Source organism: Netta rufina, assembly GCF_964035555.1.
Source record: "Netta rufina genome assembly, chromosome: 1".
Classification (NCBI taxonomy): Eukaryota; Metazoa; Chordata; class Aves; order Anseriformes; family Anatidae; genus Netta; species Netta rufina.
The window spans coordinates 170,914,865-170,929,325 of record NC_140123.1 but is presented as its reverse complement, the minus strand read 5'-3'; the positions used below and the strand labels follow the sequence as shown (position 1 = coordinate 170,929,325).

The following is a 14,461-nucleotide window of genomic DNA, read 5'->3' as shown; positions in this document are numbered from 1 at the left end:
ATAGTTTGGTGGGAAAGGATACCAGGTCCAAGAACTCCAAGCGTGGCGTTTGGGTGTATTTCCCCCTGGAGCTTTTTAACTCCCTGTTCTTCCAGAGAGGGACAACGCCTTTGCATTGCACCTGATGGAAAACAACTCCCTGCTGCCAGGAAATAACAATAGTGCTGGTGGAAAGTTACTGCCAAATGCCATCGGTTTCACTCCCACTGCACAATGAGAGTGGAAAAAAGAAATCAACCCAAGGCATCTTAGCGGCTTCCTGAGGAAGCGATCTGTGCCAGTCCATGCCAAGAGAAAACAGTCCCGAAAATGTGCAGCCCGGCTAAGAGATTGCCCTGATCTCGTTGAACTTTATTCCCCAGCACCTGGTTCTGGGGCTCAAAAAGCATGCAGGGAAGGTGCCAGAGCTTTTAGCCACTGGTATTTTCAAGTATCTGCGTGGCTGGTTGCCCGGGGTCAGGTTCACAAGGGCGTTGCTCTCAGTGGTCTGGCCTTTGGACCCCTGTGACAGGTCCGGGAGTGCTGGGCCAGCCTAAGACATGCTCTGGTTTGGTGTGAGGTTGCTGTGCCTGCTCCGGTCTGGCCGTGCACTGACCCAGTTGTGATCCTGAAGCCCAGGCTTGCAGAGCAGGTCAGAGAGGCTCAGCATCGTGCCACCAGCAGCAGCTGCAGTGTGGGTCTGTGGGAGAGGAGGAGGTAAAATGTACTTTGGGCGGTACCCTCAGTTTCTCCTGTTTTTTTCCAGCATTAAAATCAGTTTTGTTAACTCCATATTGACAGAGGGAAGTGCTGATAGCACACCTTGCTCTGTGTGCTCTTCCTCATTTCTGGTCTTCCACAGAGCTTGGCACCCTGCGCCCAAAAACACACGGCAGCTCTGCTGCCTGCCTCTGAACTTCAGAGAGGTGCTGAGCCGTGCCGAGCTATTTTAGCAGGGGTCAAGCCACGCCAGGTCAGATGACTGCCAATGCTCTGCAAGACCCTCAGACTCTGCCCTTGAGGTCCTTTAAAATATGAAATGCAGTAGCTGCTAAAGGCTGGGGAGAGGTTTTATTGCTTTGCTACATATGAATTATAGAGTAATGGCTTTTTATTTAAAATATGCCAGGCAAGTAATAACGCTGGCAGGGATACACACACTGTAACAGCTTCTTGGTGCAACACTATTTAAGATAAGATGCAGGTTTTCAGAGCGTTGTTGCATCTCCACAGTCACTCCTGCAGATAAACAAAGTTTTTCAAAAATTTTTGCAGATGTCAGACTTTCTGAAGTTTTCTTTTTTTTTTTTTTTTTTTTTTTTTTTTTCCCCCTCTTTTGGACTCTCCCACGTTACTTCTGTCTTACGCCCCAAACCAGCCCCATATTCCAGCTGGTACCTCGCTGTTGAGGAGAGCAGATTTCCTCCCAGCCCCTGCTATTATCTATGATGCTTCTCTTTGTAATAGTCTCCAGGCTGTCACTTGCCTTTTTTTGCAGTACTATCACACCGTTAGCTCAGTCTGTAGGCACTGTAACCCTGTCATCCTTTTCTGCAGTACTGCTGCGGGTCTTGCGCTCTTCATTTTGTTTTTGTTTTCCATTTTTTGGATTTTTTGAGTGTTTCTGTTTTTTTTTTTTTGATAAAGTCCAAATATGGTTCTTTGTACATGGCTGCATGGAATTCCATCCTACTATTTTTGACCATTTCTCTAATTTATTGGGATCGTCTTGAGTTCTGCCCAGCTCTTCGGAGCGCTTCCTGCTGCTGTCAGTTGATGTCTCTGCAGACCCACTTCCCTGCAGAGAAGTGCTGGGCCCTTGTCGACTCCCTGGGGTGTTCTTCCAGCCCGGCAGTCAGCTGTGCTCCCGACTGGCAGGACCTCGATCCAGAGGGGAGATGCTTTTCTAGCTTGCTTCTGAAAATACCACTGGGGGCTCTGTCAAAAAGTCTGTCATGCTTGAGCTCTGGTGCATTTGCTGCGTTCCTCCTGCCTGTAGAACAGAAGGAAATGTTACTGGTTTCACGGGGTTAGCTTTTGCAAGTCTGTCTTGGCTGCTTTATTACCTTTTAGGTGCCCATTGCGGATTTTTTTTTGTAATGTGTTTTAAAAGCTTTCTGGATGTTGAGGGTATGCTTATAGACATGCAGCTCACTGCTCACTCTTTCTCCCTTTTTAAAATTTGACATTGTCAGCTTACCTGTGAGCTTTGTAAAGGCAAAAGCCTTTCAGACATCCTCAGAGATGCTTTACCTTTCATGAAGGATTGTCTCAGGTAGTTTCCCAAACACTTTAGGGTAAGTTTTGTAACCCTGAAAAGAAGTGCAACCTCAGACAAAGGTTGCAGACACAAAATAGCCTCATAATCCAGGAGTACAGTGATCCGACATCAGTGTGCCTAATTTCAGATACACAGTCTCGTATTTATCTTGCTAAAGCACCTGAAATGGATTTCTGAGTGAGAATGAAAGTTGGTTAAGTTTCGATAAAGGTCTCCAAAGCTGTGACAAAGTAGGAGAAGAAACGCAAGCCCAGGGGTTTAATGGACAGTCATCAACACTCCTTATGTTGACAGAAAAATAATGATGGGAGAAAAATGTTCACCTCAAGTTTTACATGGGATTGGCGTAATGGGCCCTTCCTGAGCAGGAGATCAGGAATGGGAGTTCTGCAGAGTATTTCGGGTGGTCTTTGAGGAGAAATTGGATGTTACTCCTCAGCTTTTGGAGAAGGGTTGCTTCCAGCATTGTTAATGTCCTCTGAAATTTTGACTGTAGGGAATGCAAGATTTAATCAGGCCGAGTCTTTAGGCTTTGGTCAAGACACGAAATCAGTACGAGTTCAATCCGGAGCTGAGCGAGTTTTCTAATCTGTGGCATTGCAATGGCAGAGTTACTTGGGGTTTGGAGTAATGACTACTACCCTTGATTTTTGTCATCCAAACTTCTGCCCACCCTGTCTGGCTCAGCCCAAATAAGGGCTTGTTTGTGCCGTGGGCTGCGATGTCCTGAGGCTGCCTCAGCAGAAGTCAGCCTTGGACCAGGGAACATGGGTGCAGTATTGGAAACTTTTACAGGGGTCATAGGAGAAACACCCCCAAAACAAGTACTACAAAGCCCTGAGCACTGAGTCCTTCAGTTTTCAGGAGTCTGTGGGATGGGAATTACCATCTCGATCTGTTCATCTTTCATCTTCTCTGTTCATATGATTTATTGGCTGGGGCTGGGACTTGCTCCTGCAGTATTTACTTCCTAAGTGAACAAGTGATGCAGGATGTTTGCAGGAAGCTCGGGGGCTCTAGAGCAGGATCAGGCCATGCAGACTCTAGCAGAAGACCAATACTGGCTGTGCATACATGTAATTTGGTAGCAATTGGTACTGCACAGTATCCAGTTGTGATTCTGGTATATCCCCTATTTCATCAAATATTTGGGTTCGTGGGCCAGAAACAGAAGGTCGGTGTTTGTGTGCTGGTGTCCACCGGCTGACAAACCTTTCTGAAGGTGGATGGTGTCCATCAGTGACATAGGGGACAGCCGTGCTCCACAGGCAGCCGTGCACAGAGACGGATCAGTGCAACAGAGCCAGGGCAGTCCCTAATCAGTCATAGCAGCTGCTTTACCTGATTGCCTCTGTTCCTTAAAAAAGTCCCTCAAATACAGTGGCATGGAAGGCCATCTAGATATTTCAGACCTATTTCCAACCTGATCATGTGTTGTGCCTGTTGCTTTCTTTGTGTTTGGTTACAAATACTGAAATTTGCAGGCGGACTTACCTGATCATAGAGTCACAGAATGGTTTGGGTGGAAAGGGACCTTAAAGCCCACCCAGCTCCAACCCCCTGCCATGGCAGGGACACCTCCCACCAGCCCAGGTTGCCCAAAGCCCCATCCAGCCTGGCCTTGAGCACCTCCAGGGATGGGGCACCCACAGCTTCTGGGCATGGCATAGCTTATAGTTTATTTTCTTATCATCTGCCTATGAAACTACGTAATAAATCCAAGCATCTAGAGAAGTTATACCCGTGAGCACCTAATTAAACACACATAAATACAAGAGGATGAGAAACTTTCTGCGTATTTATCCAAGTGCTATGGAAATAGCATACCTAACGAGCACATCAGGCTGGTAACCAAGAATTGTTGTGTTGTGTTTTTTAAAGCCTCGAAGCGAACACCCAGCTGGTAAGGGCTTCCTAACGTGTCTGTGGGAGTGGTGTGAGACATCAGGACTGAGAGGAGAAATGAGGACTTGCGGGGCATTAATTGTGGTGTTTCCTCCTCTGGAGCGGGACCCCAAGCAGGGTGGCAGCACGCTGCATTTTGGGGCAAGGCTTTGTGAAACTTGGTGCTTTGTAAGAACAGCTCAGGCAAAGAAACCTCCTGCGTTTACCTTGGGGTGCTGAGCCATGTGGGAGCTCCAGAGCCGTGAAACTAAGGCTGAGAGGAGCAGGGAGCAAGCCTGGCAGCTGCAGCTGAAATCATGGCTTTACAGCTTGTCTCGATACATTCAGCTAGAATTAACATTTCTTTTGCTCATGAATTGAAAACCAGCGTCAGGATGCCCAGTGGTGCAGAATTCTGTGCAGCACATCCAGGGTAAATATATTTAGCTAATTAAAAAAAAATAAAATGTTACGCTTGTGCCTTTTTTTAAACTGGAATGAGAACTGGAATTCAGCTCACAGTTTCCAAGAAAAATTTTGCATTAAAGGAAGTTTGTCCTTGGACATTTTTTCTTGTATGAAGAAAACGAAGCCCTGAATAAATGCATTTATCCCTGTAATTCCCTAAATACATGTAGATATACGTAGAATCCTGGTTATTAAATAGTAGCAGAAAATTTAGTGTAATTTTTTTGTTGATCAACATGCTTAAAGATAGCCTAAGGAAGTGAAGATTTGTTTTAAGAAAATGGTGTTACAGAGATTTAAATAAAGTATTTGTTGAGTTCAGCTTGAGCAGATATTTAAAAGCAAGCAGGCTTCATACCTGGATCAAATTCATTGCTCTTAGGGCAGAAATAGTCTTTGCTCTCTCCCTTTTCAGTCACTGGCATTCAGTATTAACTCAGTTGGATTGTAGTACTGTGTATTCAAGGAACATTTAAAATATAAAATAAATTCTCCTCTTTCCTTATTTGTTGTAGGGTCTTCTTGGTGCATTAGCAATCTTTAAAAACATCAGTACATCTCTGATGAGGGGAGACTTTTTGGGGTATGGATTAGATGTGGTTTTAATTTTATTTTTCTTTTTAACTGCATAAAGGTTCTTTGTTTTGGGGATGGTTAATGTAACTATTACCGTTTGTGTGCAATTCTTTTCTATTCTTTGTGCAGGATTAGAATTTCTTCATGCCATGTTTTTAAAACTATTTTTGGATAAAAGGCTGAGGTTTTCTCGTATATTCCCAAGGATGTTCTAAATACGAGCGTGACACAATTTCTGTGATCAAAGGTACGTTTTTGCAGAGTGCTTTTATTCCTCTGACGTGTGTGCGCCGGGGCTGTAATTTGCGGGACAGCTCATGGTGCTGTGCGGTTTTATGGCAGGGAGATGGCTCCTCTCTGTGGGGAGGAGTGGTACTGGGTTTAGGCACGGCCATGGAGAAAATGTCCATGTAAGGGAGGCTGCTGGGAGAGGCAGCTCGCATGGCCTTAGCTCGAAATGCTCTGCTGCTGCCTGCGAGGCTAAAAACCAAACAACCAGCCTCAGCTGGCCTGGAGTGCCCGTATGCCAGCTAGCCAAGGGATCAGGAGGAAATTTTACAAAGCTCTGCTTCTAAGCTTTTTTTTTTTCCCAATTTTTCAAATTTAATTTTATTTATTTTTACAAAATATGAGATGATACTCGGGTCTGCTTCACGTTTTGTTTTAAAAATCATATTTTCTGATGTGGTAAATCATAAAAATACGGAGAGATAACATCTTCCAGCTGACCTGTGCTGAGGAACTGAATGCTGAGTGCAATGGCACATGCTGATGTGTGTAGGTAGGATGTGGCTCCATGTGTCTGTTACACCAGGAAAGTTTATTTTTGTAGCAGGGTTCCTGGCGCTTATGGGCATATTACATGCATATCCGTGTAGATAGATATTAGCACCATCCACTTTTTTGCCTGAAAGCATTTTAAATACCTAAAAATTCCTCTGGCCGTATACTTAGTGAGTATTTGTTGGTAATTTCCTGTACATGTTGTAACCCCATGGCATTTGATCCTGCACCGAGTGGCAGGGAGCACTGGTTCTGTGGGGTCTCTTATCCTGGATAAAGTTTTTTTTCTCTGAGAGCTCTTTAAAGCAGAAGCCAAAACATGGCTGAAATGCTAACTGCTTGTAGCTCTGATGTGCCTAGGGGCCTTGTTTTCTTCCGAAGATGAGTGCCATTTCTCAATTTAAGCTCACCTGTGATGCTGGCAGGGACAGGAGCGCGTTTGCCGAGGTGTCACGGGGCTTTTTCACTTGTCTCAGCTGAGGAACAAGTAAGATGATGCTCCAGAGTACCTTTTGGAAAGAGTGCTCTCTGCTGATGTTTCAGGTAGGAGGTCCTGTTGAAGTCGTATCAGTTCTCACTGGAGCTTTCTCTTTGCCTCATTTCATGAGCTGTTATTCCCCAGTGGCGTGGCTCCTATCACATATCCATTGTGCGCCCTTACCTGGGCAGGCCAGCGCTGTAAGCTGAGGAGGGAGCCCTGAGCTCAGGTGCACTGCATAACACAGCTTAAAAGGACTCAATTCCAAGTGATTTCTTGCTTTAACCTTGAAAATTTATCCCTTTTTTTTCTTTTTGAAGTTGTTTCGGGAAAGCAGAACAGAAATTCCCTTTGAAGGGCTTCTGTTCACTGCAAAAAAAAGGAGAGTGGTAAATGATGAACGGGATTTTTCCTGAATTAAAACTAGAAGAGAAAGCTTACGAGTTCTGCTGTGCTGGCAAGCTTGACAAAGCAAATATTGGTGGAGAGGGAGAGCACGCCTCCCCAAATCTAGCTGCGAGTATAAATAGCTTCCATGTCTTCAGCGCTGGCCTACCTTTGGGTTAAAGCTCCTGCGCGGCAGTAACCCACAAGTCTAGGGGGTTTAAAACCGTGGTGTGTTTTTTTTTTTCCTTCAGTACTGAAAACAAATTCTTCATTGGTGAGCAAAGCAAAAAGCTTTCAGGCTTGCCAGTAGGAATTGTTAAATTAAAAGGTTGTTTCCAGAACACTTGTATCTCATCACGCCAGCACCAGAAGCAATTAATCCTTTACCGCCGCACCGGAGAGGACTGATGGACTGGAAGAGATTAGATAATTTTCAAGATGTTGAAAGGATCCTGCGTCTCGCAGCAGACCCATTTACGAGTGGTTTATGAGTGCCGTGCTTATAAACTCGCTCCGTACAAGGAATGAGCTGCGTGCTGGCAGGCTCCCAGGGCAGGGGAACCGACAGCGCGGCAGCCGCGTGCTATTTTGGTGCGTCGGATCTGGGAGGAGCAGGAAGAGATGGGGGAAAATCCCAGCTGACCTATATTTACGCTCCTGTGGGAAGTGTTGCCAGCCCTAACCGTCGGGTAAGAGTCTGGCAATGGGATGTGGGAGCGCTTGCGAGGCTCGGAGGCTCCCAGCTTAACAGAACAGCTCCTCGGTTGTCCCAGGCTCTGGGGCGCGTGGCTCAGTTGCTCCCTCTCTTCCTCTCCTTGGGGTGACACCGTTTGTTCCTGTCTCCTTGCAACCTCACTTTTCTCTTCCCATTTGTTCTATTTCCCACAAGGCTTGCAATGTCTTGTCTCCCTCCTTTCATTTCACACCCCTCCTTCAAGACCAAAACCAGCCCCTCGAGCAAGGACCCTCTTAGCTTTTGTGTTACTTACAGGAGAATTAATTAACCTTCCTGCCCTGTGCACTCCAAGTATTGAACTGCTGTGATTCATTATCACACGGGTCTTAATATCCTTATTAGAGTCCCATGCCTTACTTTTGGTAATCCTTTCTTTCTCTCCCGATGCTTTCTCGCTGTGATAAATTAGCTAATGGCCACTTAGTCCTCTTCCCCCCATGGCTCCTGGCCCTGGCCCACGCTCTCAGTTCAGGGGGACCAGTACCACTGTGATGATGTGTGCAAGTGGCACTTATTAAAACAAGGAGAATTCAGTGTCACAGCTCTTTTCTTCAGTGGGAGCAGTTATAGAACAGGGAGATGTGCTTTTCCCCTCTCATTTTTTTCCCCATAAGGGTACAGATGTTGAAAAAAGCCTTTGCTTTGATTGTTCTTTCTTGTCTCCTACCTTCTCGACTCGGTCCCTGGGCACACCTCCCAGGGCTTTTGTTTCACGAGCCTGTTTGCTGCCGGTCTGGTTTTCGTGAGCTGGAGATGGGAGCAGCGTGAGAGCCAGCTGAGCCAACAGCGAGGGATATTCCTGTAAGGGACTGCGAGCTTCCCGTCTTTGGCAGCCCGTACCAGGCAGAATGTTAGCTCAATCCAAGCATTAAATGAAAATTAAATATAGCTCTTTGTTCTCTGCCCAGAGGTAGGGTTTTTCTCTTACACATCACTTCTCTGTTCCCGGATACCCGTTCTAATATGAACGTAAACTCACAGGCACACAAAGTGCTGCCTCCTTACTTAGCACATTTTCTTCTCAGCTGTTGAAGTCGGTGAAATCATCCTGAGTTGTGAGCATCGGTTTCAGAATCTGGCTCGTTTTCCAAGGTTTTAATGGATTGCTGGGTTGAAAAGATGACTGTAGCCTGCAGGAGGATCAAAAAGTGACTGCAGGAAATCTCATCTCTGTTAGGTGGCGCTGTTAAAATAATGAATATTGGCAATATTGCTGCTGAAACATCCCAGCTAGGATATAAAAATTACCAGATCAGGCCATTTTTCCCCATTTTAGGTCAGAAAGAGAGGGTGTTGGGAGCCCTGGGGCAGCAGGACCCCCTGTGCCCCATCCCGCCTGTCCCTCTGCTTGCTCTGCAGCACGGGGAGTAACGTCAAGTTTAAGGCTTGACATTTCCTGGTTTTCCACTCAGATATTATGGGATATGGCAGTAATGACCTCTTTTATCAGGGCACAACGTAAACTTCCTAAAAGTAGACTGGATTGACGTTCGGTTTGCACATTCCAGAGCGAACAGCTATGGAGAACGTGCTTTAATTGCGAGCGTTAAAAGTGACGTGGGAATTCAGGCTGAGCACTTCTGACTGCTGTGGCTTTAATTGAGGAGCTGGTATTTTATGAGGGGAGGTGGAAATAAAGCTATATACAGACAAGTGTGCAAGTTAAATGCCACAGTTCCTTCGCATACTTGTAAGGCTAACACAATTAGTTTCTTCTAAAAATATTTTATGCCTCTTTAGTAAGCCTTTGAGAAGGTTATGTTTATAATTCTCTTTATGATGTTTTGCTGCATGTTGTTAGCTGCTAATTATTAAAGTATGTTGCTCTAATCAGAGAGCTTTTGCAACATGTGTTAATGGCAAATCAGGAACTTATGGAGACGCCCTCAGTTTGCATTATCAGTTGATATAAAAGCATGTGAAAATGCAGAGCCCAAGAACCCTCTTTAAAGATGAATTTCTTTTGTCAATTGACTTTACAATTTTGGACAGGACAAGAAGGGATCTTCACCCAGGCAGGAAGGCATATGTATGTGGGGAAAGTACCTTTGGCATGGAGAAAGGTTAGCATAATCCCTCCAAAGTTGAAGGATTTGGAACTGCATGGCTGGTGAAAGACCAGAGACCCTCTGGGATCAGCGGGGGGAATGCGAATGTTTCCCTTCTTCCTCCAGTAAATGACTGTCTGTCCTCATCGCCCTCCTCAGACGCTTTGCTGTGTACCATCCTCCTGCGTGGCTGGCAGTTCTGTATTGGACATTGGATCAGACCCCATTAAATATCTCTCTGTAAGCTGCTAAACATTGTTTCTGCCCTCACCCTTGGCACATACCGTGACAACCTGAGATGTCTAGCCCAAATGGTAAAGACCCTAAAAACTCTCAGATGCAATCGAGGGAGCAGGAGAGACCAAGGGCCTTTGGCATTTGCAGTGACTGTGTTAAGGAAAAGTAGCTAGGGACTAAACAGTTGTTTAGACTCAGAAGTCCATGAAACACCAAAAATTTTGCTCATATGGTGCTTTCTCAGCAGCATTTCTTGTTCCTGCAGAGCCCGGTGGTTGCGCTGTTCTGTCTGGCAGCAGATTTAAGTAAGCAAAAGCCAAATTGGAAAACAGAAAATAAATCCAAATGCTAAGACTGGAATAAATGCATATATTAAATATTTCACTAAGTTTTATCAGTGAAACATTTGGTTATAGTTTGTTTGGTTTTGACTTAAATCAACAACAAAACAAACCGAAACTTTTGCAAAGCAACTGTTTGAACTTTCTGCTCGACAGGAGAAACTTAACAAAACAAATACTAATTAAAATTAACTTGTTACTGTAACACTTGACCATAGAAACTTCCCAGGCCTTTACTGTCTTCTGACTTGTAGTTGTTAGGATTTCTCCAGGATGGCAGTATTTTTGCTCCTTTGCTTTGTCCAGTGACACTGAAATTCCTGACATAGGAGCCTGGCTCTCTGGCGAGCATGTAGGGATCTGTAATTGTTTCCTGTCCTCAAAATGGGGCCAGAGACTGAGGGTTGGGGGGGAGGGAAATGGGGAAAAAAAAAAAAGTAGAAGTCTCACACTATTGAGGTCTCATTATTGGTGCAAGAAAAAAAGATTGTTCCCTTAAGAATTGGTGTCCAGTTGCTTTACTGTTATTATTTAATTTACTGCGAAAGGGCTGAAACTTCACGTTTTTCTTGTGAGAGCTGGGATTCTCTTGTAATTTTAGGAATCTGGACCGGGGTTTTCAGGAGAAACACTAAACTAAACTAAATGCAGAAAACCTTAAAACAATAGTGTTATCAGCTCCTGAGAACCCTTGATGTTTCTCTTACAGCTCTTAAAAGCAACACGTGATAATATCAGAATTTTATCTCTCAAGTTGGCCTTCCCCCAGAGAAATTTGTCTAGCTGCAGACAGAGGTTGAGAAAACACAACCTGAGTACATACAAAATGTTTCATTTCCGAAGGACAAATTTGAAAGACCCCCCCCTACGTTATTTTTTAACAAATCTTGTTTATTTTGGGGCCTAACTTGTGATTTCCCAACATTTGTGGTTGCCGATCTAGGTCTTGAAAGCGGGCAGCACTTCACCATCTGTCAACTGTGGGATGTCAGCATCCTACAAGGAAGGCTTTCCCGCAGTTATGATGTTTATAATTCTAACAGAAGGCTCCCAAATCCCCCCTAATGACGTAGCGGGGACAGCGGTGGAAGAGCCAGTGGTGTCCTGGCTGCTCGGGGCTTGTGTTCAGGGCTGGGACAGACCTGACAGGGGTCTTAACACCCAGGCTTGTCAGTTTGGCACTGGGCTCTTCTCGGAGCATTTGTCCCACTGGGAAAGCCTCACGTTACGGTGCCATCATACAGGGCTGTGGCAAGTGCTTTGAACTGTGGTGTGGGGCCTTTGCTTGGCCCCACCGAGGTCCAGGTGGGCGCAGGACAGAAGTTTAAGCCACCAGCACAGATACGTACAGGATGGTGTTTCCTTCTTATGTTTGTCATGCTCTGGCTGTTCCTGTCTAAGAGATCTGTGGTGCAAACCCAGTTCCTAAAGCTGTTGAAGTACACAGCCAAGCTTGCGTTGACTGCAGGAAAAGCAGGGCTTCCTTACCTAGCAGAGCTACGTCACTGTTGTTCTCCATCAAAGCCATCTAACCTTCAAACCAAATGCATCAATCGTAATGATTTTGACTTTGTTCTTCCCTTTGCTGATTCTTTACAAGCAGTTTTTAATCTTGGCCTGTAAGCACCCTGCAGCAGGGATTTTGTTTGTGTATACGCAGTACCTAACGCCGGGAGGTCCCAGTCCTACTTGAAACTACTGGGCACTGCTGTAATGTACAGAGTAAATAAAAATAGCGATCAAAACGTCAGCAATAAAAGAATAAAATATGTTAACTGCAATAAAATACTTTCATGAATGCTTAGTTATATTTTATTGGGCTTTCAGGACTTATATATCCTCCAAGTCTTTACGAATACTTGAGACTAAATAACAACATTTTGGTGAACACTGAAATATTTGACATTTTCAAGAGGTCAAGATCTATTTTATAATCCTTGGCAAATTCAAATCATTTCCTTTAAACTGTTTACACTCGAGGGAGTTATGATCCTGTTTACTTCTCACAAATCGGGAGGGGTGGAGCGGGTTTGGTCTGGAGAGGTAGATCCAGCGGGACGAAGCAGCAGGTTTGGCAGGCCCGATGGAGCACGAAGCACAGAGCAGGGATGATGCCTTCGTGTCTGCCCCGTGCTTCATCAGATGCCTGTGCCCAGTGGCATGAGGAGATGTTTCATAGGCACGTGTAGGGCTTCCTATAGGCAGCTCTGTGAGAGCCCAGCCATCCGGGGAAAGGTCTGGCTGTGCTTTGGTATCTGGCCTCCAAAATAGCAGAGAATGCTCCTGACTGGAAACAACATCCACAAAAAACTTTCTGCGCTGCCAGCTGTGGCAAAGCCAAGCTATCACAAAGCTGTCTGGTGAGCTCTGCAGAAAACAAAGCTCCTGTTGAAGCTGCTGGCAGCCTGCAAGCTGGGCACGAGTGCAGGGCCATGACATGAGGCAGACGTCAGCATCGCAGACCAGACCATGACTCTGGTCGTGCCCATGGTGTGCTGCCTTCAGTCCCCACACAGAGGCAGAGCAGGGTTTGCTAAACCTTGGGGCCGTCCCTTGCCACCCAGCTTGGCTTCCAGAGCAAGGGGGATTTTGAGACAAGGCCAGGTGGCTGAAGTGCCACCAAGTTTGCAGGCCGGTGGCTTGGGCTTTGGTGTAGCCACATGGGGACAAGGAGCCCCACGAGGCCGTGTTAGCAGCCTGGGGATGGCTGGATGGTGGCAGCCCTCTGGGGCTGGCCTTGACCACCCCCCACCTCGCTATATATTAAAGGAGGCTGTAGCGAGGTGGGGGTTGGTCTGTTCTCCCACGTGCCTGGTGACAGGATGAGGAGGAATGGGCTAAAGTTGTGCCAGGGGAGATTTAGGTTGGATGTTAGGAAGAACTTCTTTACCGAAAGGGTTTTAGACATTGGAACAGGCTGCCCAGGGAAGTGGTGGAGTCACCATCCCTGGAAGTTTTTAAAAGACGTTTAGATGTAGAGCTTAGGGATATGGTTTAGTGGAGGACTTTTTAGTGTTAGGTCAGAGGTTGGACTCAGTGATCTTGGAGGTCTCTTCCAACCTAGATAATTCTGTGATTCTGTGCTTCTGTGGCCGGCCTCACGGCCGCCATGCCGGCCCCGTCCTTCACGAGGCCTTCTCGCGGCGCCGACCGCTAGATGGGGCCGGGCTATCTCAGTAGGAGCGGGAACGGCACGAGCCATAAATCACCCCCGCCGGCGGGCCGGAGGCCCCCGCTGCTGGGGCACCCCAGCTTTTTAAGGGCAAAAATACGCCTTTGTTCCCCGGCTGACCCGCGCAGTGACATCAGCGCCGCGCTTCCCCCGGCCTCGCCGGCGCTGACACAAGCCAGATGGCCGCGGCCGGCCGGCCCCGCGCTCGCCGGGGCAGGGTGGGAAGAAGGGGTTTTATGATCAGCTGCGGGAGCGCGGCGAGGCTGCAGCCTGGCCCAGTAATTACGCCTTCACTGTGCCCTTTATTCCTGGCGGTGAAGGTCGCTGGGAGGGAAAAAAAAAATAATAATAAAAAAAAAATCACGTTTTTATTTGTAGTGTTCGTTACGGACAGACCTTTGATCTTTTATTAGTCGGTAGTCTGCTCTGGAGGAATTTTCCCCCCCTCCTTTTTTTTTTTTTTTTTTTAAACCGGTCCTGCAGTCACTCGTGAAAATGACATGTTTATTTATGTTTAATGGCCCTCTCAGGCTGTTCATTGTGCAGTACTTACCTTCCCCCTCCTTTTTGTCTCCATTTAGTAACACAAAAATGTTTTGGTTTTGCAGCGAATTTAGTTTGGAGAAGTCAGAGTTCAGGCATGTTAATACAAGCAGTTTTCCATCAGATATACTCCAGAGTGATGTGGTAATATATAAGACCGTGTATTACGCGTTTGTTCGTTAGGGGGTCGGAAGAAGCCGCGATCGGCTTCTTAATCTTATCCAGGAAATGCCCAAGACAAAACCATTCCTCAGTTCATTTCTGGGTGCTCGCGTCCCGCGGCTCCTTCGCTGTGATATTCAGAAACAGAGGGAGGCAGCTCGGAGGAGGCTGGTGGTGGTGCCACATTGCTCATTAGCCCCCTAGGGCCTAATCCTGCTTCCAGCCGTGTCACCGAGAGCCTCGGGATCACCTTTGGTGGAGGCTGGCTCGCGGCCCCGATGTCCCGTAACCCTCTGAAGCCAGCGCTGTGAGGCAGCTGCGTTTCCTCTTTCCCATCGTGGGGTAAATGGAACAATTGGTATTCGTGCATTAAATCCTTCTCAAAT

At 46.4% G+C, this 14,461-nt stretch overlaps 1 protein-coding gene across 2 annotated transcripts in view; it reads left to right on the top strand.

The window, feature by feature from the left end:
- Nucleotides 1-14,461, top strand: part of MSRB3 (methionine sulfoxide reductase B3) — an 85,698-nt gene that overhangs the window by 3,678 nt on the left and 67,559 nt on the right. Inside the window, exon 1 of one of the 2 annotated variants that reach the window (XM_084302046.1) lies at nucleotides 7,476-7,525. The exons of the other annotated variant lie outside the window; for it this stretch is intronic. The gene's annotated coding sequence lies outside the window, so the exon portion shown is untranslated. Of the gene's footprint in view, nucleotides 1-7,475; nucleotides 7,526-14,461 lie in introns of those variants that run through there. 2 annotated transcript variants of the gene reach the window in all.